This window comes from Malurus melanocephalus, unplaced genomic scaffold (genome assembly GCF_030028575.1).
Source record: "Malurus melanocephalus ecotype Western Australia unplaced genomic scaffold, MMel_1.1 scaffold_57, whole genome shotgun sequence".
Classification (NCBI taxonomy): domain Eukaryota; kingdom Metazoa; phylum Chordata; class Aves; order Passeriformes; family Maluridae; genus Malurus; species Malurus melanocephalus.
Genome location: NW_026623289.1, coordinates 2,967,222 through 2,978,813, shown reverse-complemented (window position 1 = coordinate 2,978,813; position 11,592 = coordinate 2,967,222). Strand labels below are relative to the sequence as shown.

The 11,592-nt window shown below is 41.7% G+C and overlaps 1 protein-coding gene across 1 annotated transcript in view; it reads right to left on the bottom strand.

Moving 5' to 3' along the window:
• The window catches only part of LOC130573329 (uncharacterized), a gene marked incomplete at its 3' end in the record, with an annotated part of 90,782 nt that overhangs the window by 44,169 nt on the left and 35,021 nt on the right, over window positions 1-11,592 (bottom strand). The window lies entirely within an intron of this gene.

Below are 11,592 nucleotides of genomic sequence, written 5' to 3'. Positions count from 1 at the left end.
ATTTACTTAGTGACTCAAGCCTCACAAAGTACCATTCTTACTTCTCACCAGCTGGTGGTCCATATGCCGCTGCATCTCTACTCTTGTAAATACACGTTTGAAGTCATGCTCATAGATCAGACTTTTGGTGGTTAATATGGCAATATGTTAAAATGTCAAGTGATGCAGAATGAGTGAGTCAGGGGGAAAAAAATAGAAGCAGTATTCTGCACATTTATAAAATTTTCCTTCTAAAGGGCTCCCAGTGGTCTGCAGACATCGGGGGATTTCTGCTCGTCTGACAGGGTCAGCACAGGGCTGGGATTCGGGATCCACAGCATCTTGACAGAAGCATCTGTGAGAGGCAGTGGCTCCCAGCTTCTCMATGTTGTCTACCAACATGTTTAAACTAAATTAGGAACAAAAAAATACAGTCTGACACATTGCCCGTGAAAGATTGCCAGCTTCTAACTGAAAGTCTTCATTACTCTGGAAGGAGTGGTGAGTGTTCTGTGAGGAGATGGTGTTTTGTGACTTAGTGCTCAAAATTTAACAAGAAAAAAAAAAAGAAGGAAATCCTTTGAACTTTGACAGTGSTTCAGAGAGCATCTTAATGACTGTGGCTGCAGAGCAGGACCATCAGAGGCTTCAAATCTTTGGACCTCAGTCCATGTTTTCAACTCAGTCATGGCAGCACCTTCACCACTTGCATTTCAAGCAGATGTACAATCTCTGACCTCTCATACTCCCTCTTTTCATTGCATAATTGCCCTTAAATTTGGCAATGACTGCAAGCCAATGCCCCAATTTCTAGTGCTGAAGAAAGTAGTTGGTAAGAATAGAAAATACAGCAGAGAACTTTCTACAAAAGGGCTGTCACTAGTAAAGTGATAACAGTTTTTGTTGATTTTACTGATTCTGCTGTTAATAACAATGCCTTCTGCATTGTGAAAGTTGTAGTTAGCCAGTCTCCAATTCAGTGGCTCACAACAAAATCATAAGGAAAAAGGTTGTGCCATGAATGCATGCTGCAGCTCCATGCCAGCCATGGGTGCAATGAATGCAGACTTAGAGCTGGTAACACTCTGAATATGAATGACAGGAGTGTCATGTGAACACTTTGTTGTTTGTATGAACATAAAAAAGTAAAATAGAATTGCCTTTTAGAAAGAAGAGTATGTTGGTTTCTTGAATCTCTTTCCAAATGCATTGATCTCTCTGCAAAACTGTACTGAACCCTTTTCAGCTTCTGTGTGGTCTGTGCAAAGCAATATGTAATCTAGCTAATGTATGCATAATGAGTTAGATAACACTCAAAAAGGAGTTGTGGTTCTGGGAAAAAAGTTGGAGTCCTCCAAGGATGCCCTAATGGATTCATTCTGTTACTTAGAATTCAGCATGCAACCATATATGCCTATTTATATCTTAAGATGTTTCCCAATATTGTGCCTATAGAGATGATGAATAAGGAGATGGGAAGATCTACAAATYCAGGCTGGCAATTTAATCAGAACTGTCTGCTCTGGCTGCCATGATAATTAGCAGTTCAGTGCTATAGGAACCTTGAGATGAAAATCCTMGTAGACTTTGTCTTTACTGTGCAGTAGGATTTGGAGTTCTCATTGGGGGATGGAGATGAGAATGAAAAGTGACTGCAAAGCCACAGAAGAGAAGTCCAGTCCACACATGTGTTACTGAAAAGCATTCATYAAAATTTTACTATCAAAAGATATCAAACCTTCCATGTTCCTTGAGCCCAAGTAAAATGATGTATATCTTAGRTYATAATAAAAGTTGTTTTCCACAGTRGACCATGGGAGGGCAATCACTGAATTAAAAAAGAATGCTTTTAGGTGAAAATAAATGTTCTTAAAAGCAAAGTATATGAARCAAAACTGACTAGACTAATATTGTTTGTCTCAAACAGCTCCAAGTCACTGTGTGCTGGAATTAATGGGGTATCTCTCTTGGAGATTTTTTTMTTTTACATTTAGATGATATTCAGTTCTAGTTGTAAAGAAAACCCTCCAGAAGCTCACAGCATGTGAAACCTGTCAGTTCTAGCAATGGAACCTGCTGAGGCTTTGTCAACTTAGAAACCATAACACAGTTATAGGAAAGCAAATTGAAGTCTACAGTTACTGTAAAACTCTGCATCAGCAGCTTTGTCAAGGTGGAGAAAAAAAATGTTCTTGTTTTCAGAAGTTACCATTATCTAGAACTTTTTGCAWCATATGCAGCAGACAAGACAGCTGTAATCCTCTGAACTGACATTTGTTAGCAGAGTATCTGTTTAGTGCTATAATTTAATGTATTTTTAATTTCTCAGGAAAAGAAAAATCATTACTTTAGGTTGTGATTTCTCTTGTAGATTGAGAAGGAGGGAAGTGGGGCAAGGAGGGAGGGAAGTTGCTTTGTTACTGAACAGTATAGGTCAGCTAAATTTGGCCCAATGAAACTCACGTCAGTCTCCTCTACCTATGACTCACTTCTTCCCTCTCCTGCTCATATGGGCTGTTGACAGAGCTACCCCTTGAGTTACACAAAGGCCTAATTAACCTTCTTCATGGAACAGCCAAGACTCTTGAATTGGATCCTTCCTTCCCATGGAAGTGAGGACTGCTGGGTCTCTGCTAGAGGCTTCCTGCTCTTGGTCCCTTCAGTAGTGAAAGAGTTTAATAAAGAATATTTCATGTAAACACAAGACACTGTCAGCATCTTGTGAAGAAATTAAACAGGACCAAAGAAACACAAAAACATCCTTTGGGAGACTCCACTGCTGGGAATGTCATGGTAGCAAGGAGGCTGAAGCACATGGCACAGCAGTGCCAACTGCAGAGCAAGGGTGCTGCTCCACCTTCCACAAGTGGGACAACAGAAAATTCCATGATTCACAGTACCTCCATCAGCCCTCTTTATCTGGGAACTTCTGCAAGGCTGTGAGATATCTAGGGGCTCCAGAGCAAAGATTGGCATTAACTGGGCTATTCTAGATTACATTTCAGAGTGTGGGCTGAAAATCTGCCTGGAAACCTGCCTCTCATGCCCATCACCCTTGGTGGCATTGGTACAGCAAGGACAGGGACAAGCCAGGAAATGCTTTTCTTTTCCAAAAGGCACGTGAAGGCTCAGAACTGAAGTGGAGCTGCTGAGGTTCAGCCTTGTCAGGGTCACACTGCTGATGTGGGCTGACTCCAGGTGTTCCCTTCACCATGTGGCTCTGCCCAGCCCTGTGTTCACGGGGCTGCAAGGAGGTGGCAAAGTGGGGTAGGAGGGCCAGCTGCTGTGCAGACTGGGACAAAAATAACCCAGGMCAGTCATGCACATCTTTTAGTAACAGCCTGGCTGTGAATTCAGCCCTGGAAAGGAGTAGGACAGAAGGTTCCTTTGGGCTTGTGTGAAAACTTTCTGGTCAGTTTTGTGACTGGGACAATTAAATTTTTCTGTGTGTTGATCTGTGCTGTTGCTTTCCAAGTAATTACTTAAATATTATCGTTGCTCTGTTTTTCATCAGTCTACTTTCTTTGCTTTGGGCTACTTTTCTGTGTTTCTCAATTTTATCCAGTCTTCAGAGTATTTGACTCAATCTTTCCCTCTTTATTTGTTGGTCTCTTATAAATCTATATCAGAATGCAAATACAAATAAAAACATCATTGTTATTCATAAACTGAGAGTCAAAAATAAGCATGCAATTTATTTTGAATTAGAACAGAACTGTTTCAGTGCTACAGTTTGTATRCAGTCTCAAAAGTCTCCATTTCCATGTAGAAAGCAAAACTTGCCTCTTCATTAAGGATGAGTATCTGTCCATGAATGTACCTTGTTACTAGTTCCACACTGAATTGTTAAGAATAATGGGCAGAACTGCAAAATATTTCTTTTTCAGCCACCAATGGATCTGATTTAAATATTGGAATGTACTTGGTACACCTTGGTCTGGACTGTTTCTTTTTCACTCCCTGGAATTACTCCCTTGTTACAGGATAGAGGTAGGATTTACCACATGAGGAAATCATATCTCAAAGGGCAAGTGACCCAGCAGGTACAACCCTAGTTAAATATGTAAGTGCAAAGTCATGTGCCACACATTTAGTGCTACTTAAATGTAATTTCAAGCACCTAAATCTGTAGGACTTCTTAGCAGTAAGACAAATTCTATAGATATATAACTAATTCCTTTTTATTTTTCCTGTACACTCTCTGTACAGGTGAAGCATTGAATTCTGTGTTAATTTGTGCAATACCTTGGTTAAGCCAGCATCCCTGAGTTAAACAGAAGCAGAAAGATTTAACACTTTTTAAACTGGGAAGCAAAGAAAAGAAGAATGCTGGTTGCTTATCTCTTYAAATTGCAGGTTGCAAGAATAAGCTCTTGGGCTATGTGGAGGGAAAAGATTAAGCAGCCATTCATTGTTGGGAATTCCAGCAGAGCTCTTGGAATGCCTTAAAAATAGAGCAGCTTTCTTAAACTGATCCTTTTGTCTAAATGGCATTTACATCTAACAGAAACATAAAATGAACCCATTTGTTTGACCTGATTTGTATGGAAGCTCAGGGGTAAGGCCCTTTGCTCCAACGTGGATATGAATCTGGTGTTGAACAGAGGGCAGCAATTTGGAGCCGCTGAGTCACGAGATTTTCTTGTGAACATGAGAGTCTTTGTAGAACAGCAGAGGCTGCCTGAAGAGCTCAGTGGTTTCCAAAAAAGTACGAAGCTCCTCTTYTCTTCTAGGACACCCTCCTTCTTTTGAAGATGGGAAAAATCAAGGCAAGGTGGTGAAACATTTCATTTTGCTCTGAACAGCTGAAATGGCATTTGTGTAGTAATGAAGTCCTAGAATGTCCTGTAAGTCAGTCAAACACTGATTTGCCAACAGCATTCTGCTCAAATGCATTTTGGCCTCTTAGATGCAAGTCTGCTGCATGAGCTGTGTGTAGATGTTCTCTTGAGCACAACTTCTCAGTTCTGGTTTCGCTGACACAGTGACAGCTGGGCAAGTTCAAGGTGACAATTTGTTTTTTCAATGATTTTCAAAGCTTAATAAATACATATGTGAAGAAAGTCTTGCTTTAAGAAACAATATAACTGCATGCRACATGGAGGCCCTCACTTTTATCCCAGTGCAAACATTACTAGAAACCAAGAAACGAGCAGCAACTCTGCACTGTTCAGTGAGGTGGATCTTGTTCCTCCTGGAAGGATTGAATAACAACAGTTGTGCAGTTCATATGAGCAGTAGAATGGTCCCACACCTGAGAGAAATCCTTGAAGGAKCTACAGGCACTTATGATTCTGCTATCCTGCTGGAGGGCTCCCTATATTATACAACCCTCACATTCATGAATTCCAAAAAAGCATGATTACACCCCACAATCTTCTGCCTATTTTTCAGCACATTGTACTTCATGCCAAGCTGGCTTTTGGTCATCACTAAAACATTAAGACAATTGAGTCTTTTCAATTTTTTTATGTGAAAAGCTTAATAGTTTTGATATACTTCAGATGCTTTTGATTTTTAAAGAACGCTGAATCAAATGTGGTGATACAGCCTTTATTTGAATGCATTCTAAAGTCACTTGTGTGTAAATCAAGAATTGATTGGTAAATTAAATTGCCTAAGCCATGCCAGCAGCAGCAGAGCTGGAAATTGCAGAAAGCCTGTAATAAAGTGTTGCAGACAAGTTATCTCCTTCCCTTCATCAGTCTGTGAGCTGTTACAGCAGCAAACATTCAAAATCGACTTGATTTCAGCACAGAGCACACTCAAGTGTGGCTCACAAACTGTACTGTCCTTGAGCCATCTGGGGTTCATAGAGGGGAACCTCTTACCCTCTTCAGCTTACAAGGTTGTTTTGTTACTGCTGCAGTGGCTGCCAYTGTTGGCTTTGCAAGCTGCTGCTTTTGGTGTTCAGCACATATCCCCYGGGTTAAAGTGTTTATATGAAATGAACCCTATTAGCAATAAAGGGGATGCATCTAATTTTCCCATCTTTGAGTTTCTTAGAATCATGGATAATTGTGTCTTTGGAGCTTGAAGGGGAAGAACCCAACAATAAAAAAAGAAACTGTTYTGTAAGTTCTGCTCCCTATGGTACAAAGCTCTGAACCAATCACAAGCACTATACAAAATGCACTTTTAATTTTTCTTAAATATTTGTCCAAAATGCCTCCTTTTACTTATTTTTCTTTCCTGAGGAGCTCATGGCATTGCTCAGTGATGCACTTTGCCTTGCAAGAAAGGGGTAGGCAGAACATTATTTGTAATCTAGGCATCACTTAGGTCCGGCCTCTTCCCCATGACTCACTGCAGCTCCTGGCTGATGGCATGGCTCATCTACTCCTACCTACTTCCTTGGTCTCTTCAGATGTTTGCTCATCTCCCACTTGTCCCTGCAGGCCACTTTACACAGCTGTACCTGGTTTTATTCAACTTGAATCTGTTCTGCCCTCTGTTTCTGTCATGTTCCTTGTTTGGAGGATGCTTTTGCTCCCCTCAGTGTTTATCTGCAAGTGAAGGATACCGTGACACAACACTTGCTCCATCAGGTGACTGGGGTTGGCTCCCTGCACACTGACATCACTGCCTTTTAGATCATTCTTCCAAGCAGCAGGCAGAGGCTCAGGGCACAGGGTTGTAGGACAACACAGCAGCAGCACTCCTTCCTCACTGAAGTAGTKCTGGTTTGACTGACTAGCACAGGGAATAACAGCAGAAATTAGGTGTGATAAGCTGCRCAAGCATCCTGTGCCTCTGACAGCGCTAACAAAATTCTCTGARGTGCTGGAATAGGTAGATCAGCATGGCTCTGTGCCTCAGCCAATCCCAGCTCTGGGGATAGAGTCCCCCAGGGGGCTGTGAACATATCTGTGTGTGTCCATTGCTCCCMTTGCTATGTTTGACAACAGCCAAAGTCAAAGCTGAGTGCAGGCTCAGGGGGAGACAGAGACATGTGCTTCAGCTGCAGTCACACCTTGGAGGRCAGCAGGAACAAACCAGATGTGCTRGAAGCAGCGCTGCAGGGCTGTCACTGCTGCTGGGACTGCCTGGCAGACAAAAACAGCTTGCAAAACAGAGGAAAAATGAAAACCTGCTTTACCTGTTTGAGTATATGTTAGGCAGYTTTTTTATCCTTTTCCTTTTCTTCTGCTTCTTTCAAAATGGACCCAAAATTCACCCAGCTTGGTGACTTTTTTRCCATCACCTCTAATGACCCCAAACTGATGTCCCTTTCATGCTAGCATTTCCCTATGCTCTATTTCTTCCAAGCTTGCCCTGTTCCATCTCTTTKCCTGTGTCCACAGCTGGGGTTTCACATCCCAGCATCAACTCAAGCCTGAAGACACTGCTGAGCAGATGGTGGAGCTGCTTCTTGCACAGTCCTGCTGCTGTCCTGGGGCATTTTGCTTCTGCACAAGGCAGTGGCTCCCAGCATATCAGCTGTGGATGTGAAGACCAGACCTAGGGTAAAGTAAACCATGTTTGGTGGTTAACTTTCTGGGGAAAACAAAAATCAGCTCCCCTTGTGTTCACGTAAATGGGAAAATTAATGTGGATACAGGCTGAGAGAGGAATAAGGACAAGGTGGAGATGGCAGGAAATTGCAGTGTGTTCATTAGCATCTGAAGAGGGCTATATTTATACTGAGTGCAGGGAAGGCAGCATGATCAGGTGGGCATTTAGGAAAGTATTTACATTTTCGTGTACATTTTCAGTACAACATAGCAGAGGCTTTTCCCTAGAACTGTGTGTGCCTCTGATGTTCCTTTTGAAGAAACMCATATTCCCTTCTTGCCACAGATGAACTCAAGCATGCTTGAGAAAAGTCCAAGTCTAAAAATTCAAGAGACTTGGATCAAGCTGCTGACTTACTACCAGCTGTGTGTGCAAAACAAACCACTTTGCTTTCATATGTTCTGAAACAAGGACTACAGTGAAATGGAGATGCTACCTCAAAGGTTCCCTGAGACATGGGTAACTTTTATCAGAGATCCCTGCATAATTAGTGAAGTGCTCCAACTGATGCTACCAAAATAAAGTAACCCTCAGTTGAGGAATACCATGATTATGTTGTAAAGTGGAAACTCAGCTCCCTGTGAGCCTGGGAGTTGGTGATGGTGATGATGTGCTCTGTTCTGTGTACTTTCAGATATAGAGTTCAGCCTGTTGTGGATCTTGAAAGCTGAGAATTAGGAATATTGATTTATAGAGTTTCTAAATTGTCACTGAAATTTCAGGAGTGTATTTAAAAAACAAAAAGGAAAAAGCTTTTACTGAACAATAACTGTTTCTTTAAGYGGCTTTTCCTGTGGAGTGAGATGCTCTTCAGTGTAAGGAGCCCTGAGAATCTGGTCAATATTTGTGTATAAAGTAAATTTAGAGTTCTCTTCTGCCAAACCTTACATCATCCTCACTAGAAAGTTTGAATATTCTGACCTGTGTTTCAAGCAGGATGAAATGGAAACAAAGAAACAGCTGCCAGGAGTCTGTACTGGAGTTGTATTGGAATTGGTTTTTCATTTGCACATCTAACCATTCTATGGGMTCAATCTGATTTAAAGGAGTAGTTTCCAGAGCACTGGCAATTTTGTGTGCCAGCCACCACAGAGCTACGAGGCCTCAGGCTTGGAAGGCTTGTGCTTCTCTTCATATATGCGCCAAAGATAGCACACTGCTGAGTCAAAAATAAGACAGTATAGGTATATTTGAAATTCACTTTAATTAACTAAGATTTTCAGGCCTTGTTTATAGACATGAAAAAGAACCAGATCCAAAAACTCTATTTAAAAGGTTGGAGCCAGGAGTAATTAATGCTTAAAGTGACTCTATAACCATACACAGCCAACCTACATAAGTGYAGATCCTCAAGAGGTTTGTGATCATCAGTCAGCCTTACTTCTGCCTTATATATTGGTACCCTTAGATGTATTAAACACTGTGCTGCTAAGAATCRTTCACAGTGAGAAGACTTGGTTGCAAAACCCGATTCTTTTCAGTCAAAGTTTTAGCACAAAATTGCATGTTGCCACTTCTAGAGGAAGGTGTCCCTGTGTCAGGCTAAATACTGACAACCTCCCACCTCTGCTTCCTACTTCTCCTTCCACACATAACTCTGTCASAGCAAGCCCCTGCTGGAAAGGACAGCATGTGACATTGCAGGTCACAGCAGCTCCTTGGTCTGCAAGGGGAATTATTGCTGCTTTATGTGAGACGAATCACATCRCTCTGGTCAGATTCTCAGGGAAGGAATGTAACAATAAGACTTGTAATAGTTTGCTGCACTATTCTGGTGCTGCCTGGCTCAATGAATTTTATGGCTGAATAAAGCGTGGGTCTTCAGTGGATGGATTTTTCAGGCTCCTGCATTCACCCCTCTCTCTGAAAGGGTCCRGCTACCCCAGTCCTTGGGGATGCCCCAGGTGGATCCCCATTCTCCTGGGCTGGGAATGTGCAAAGCTCACCCAACGTCTYACAGAGCTGCCTTCCTAAAATGTTTAGCCCTGTGAGCTCCCAAGGACTGCCACACTGAGAAGTGTGATTCTATGCACCTGTTCTCGTTTAATAGACTCTTTTCTCTTGGAATGCACTGTGGAATGCAAACCTGTATTTCTCTAACCCTGAGTGTTTTCAACCTGGCTTCGCTGTCCTGTGGTTATCCACCTTGCTCCTCTTGTCCAGTTTCTCTAACAAGGTTTGTTTCCTTTTTGTCCCTACAGAACCCCTTTCTCCCCCTCTTTTGCAGGAGCCCTGTGTACCTTCTGTGCACCCCAGCTCCACAGTGAGCTCACCCTCTGGTCCTTGGGCCAGCACCATCCCAGGTTATGTGCAATGGCAGATCCTCAACTGGTAGACTGGGGAAAAAACTGGGCACAGGAGATAGGGCAGAACACAATGAGGAACCATGTGGGAATGGCTTTTCCATGTTACACTTGTTTCTACATATAACAAAAATACCTCTGTCCTCCCAGCCTACCATTTTCCTCTTTGATTGTTTCTTTCTTCTCCTACCTTCCTATTCTCTCTCTTCATGACCTCTCTGAAGTCACTGTGGTTAAAACACAGGGTAGTTTGTTTTTCACCTGTGTGCCAGACTTGGAGAATAAGTTTAGAAAACTCTAATTCTCTCCAGGCTGGGAGTTTACCAGATTTTTAAGATGATTCCAGACAGTTTCTTTAAACTGCTGAGGAATCTGTCAGTTTGCATCCGAGAGGATGACTGTCAGCAGGGAGCCTGGAAAAGTTTGGGATGGAGCAGTGCAGCTCGTGCACTGGGTCCTGCTCAGAACCCCCAGCCTGGCTTGCTGCTCTCCTTGGCTGGGGTGATGGGGACAAACATCTGCCAGAATCAACTTTTACACTCAAAAATTTTTAACAGAAAATTTCTTTAACAAACTCCTGAGAGAGCCTGACCCTTGTCTTTGTGGAGTTAACAGCTAAGCTCCTACTCCATTCAGTGGGGCAGAGTGGGCTTTTCCATCCATGTAGTACTCAGGGAGTACTGAGGTAAGGACTAGCAAGCCTGACAGATGAAAAATTATGGTGTTTGGAAAATGGAACTTCTTGAATGCTTATTCTGATCACAGAAAATTCTGTATTTTTTTTTCAATAGATTCTGCTCATTCTCCTGGGTTCTGCAGACCATTCTTGCAAAAGAGGCAAGACTAAAAGCAGAGACCAAGRAATGCTCAGGAAATTATTACAAGTATTACATTGCATTTGTTCACACATGCTTATCAAGCAAACATGTAAATATATATTTGCTTACATCTTCTAACAGAGTAATTTATGACAGAAGTGTGCATATACCATAGGTGGCCCTGTTTGGAATTTTTATTCGACACCCGTCCATGTATCRAGGCACTTTCTCAGGCATTACTCAGGAAAAACTCACACCTTTAACATTACAGTGCTTTTATACATGCAAATCCATGATACATTGCACAGTGTTTTCCTTTCAGCACAAAAGTTACAATACTTTTGCTGTCATGAGGCTCTACAAAACTGTATGAGTTAAGAGCTTGAAAAACATATTTGTAGCAACTTTTSCACATGTATCTTCAAGTCCACTGTAAAAGACTTAACCTCCTTTGCCACAAAAGAAAAACAGGATTCTGTTTCCAGCCCAGAATTCATTAAACACCTAACTGAATTTCTGTTGTTTTGCATTTGCCACTTCTTCCCCAGTTATYTCTAGAATTTCAGAACTTTTCTGCATTTCTAATAACTCAGGATAGCTACTCCAAACTGGAGGAATCCAAAAAGTTGTTCCTGGACAACAGTTGTCCCTAACCAGAGTTACCAGGTTCAGAGAAGGAATTCAGGCTTGTCCAATAAAATCAAGTAAGAACATGGCCAGCRTATTTGGTTATGAAAATAAGTTCTGTAAAGTATTTCAAGGGTAGTAAAAAGTTCAGCTCTTACCTATTACTTTGATAATGTGTTAGATTTTACTAATTTTTAATTAATTTATTAAAAAGGTCTAGAATGCTTTCTTCTTTCTTTTTCTTTCTCAACAACATAACACAAAAGCAATATCCCCCAAARCAGACTTGCACTAGGACATGAGATGGAAAACTTATGTTATAAAAMCCATCTCCTTTTGCTTAAAGCAGA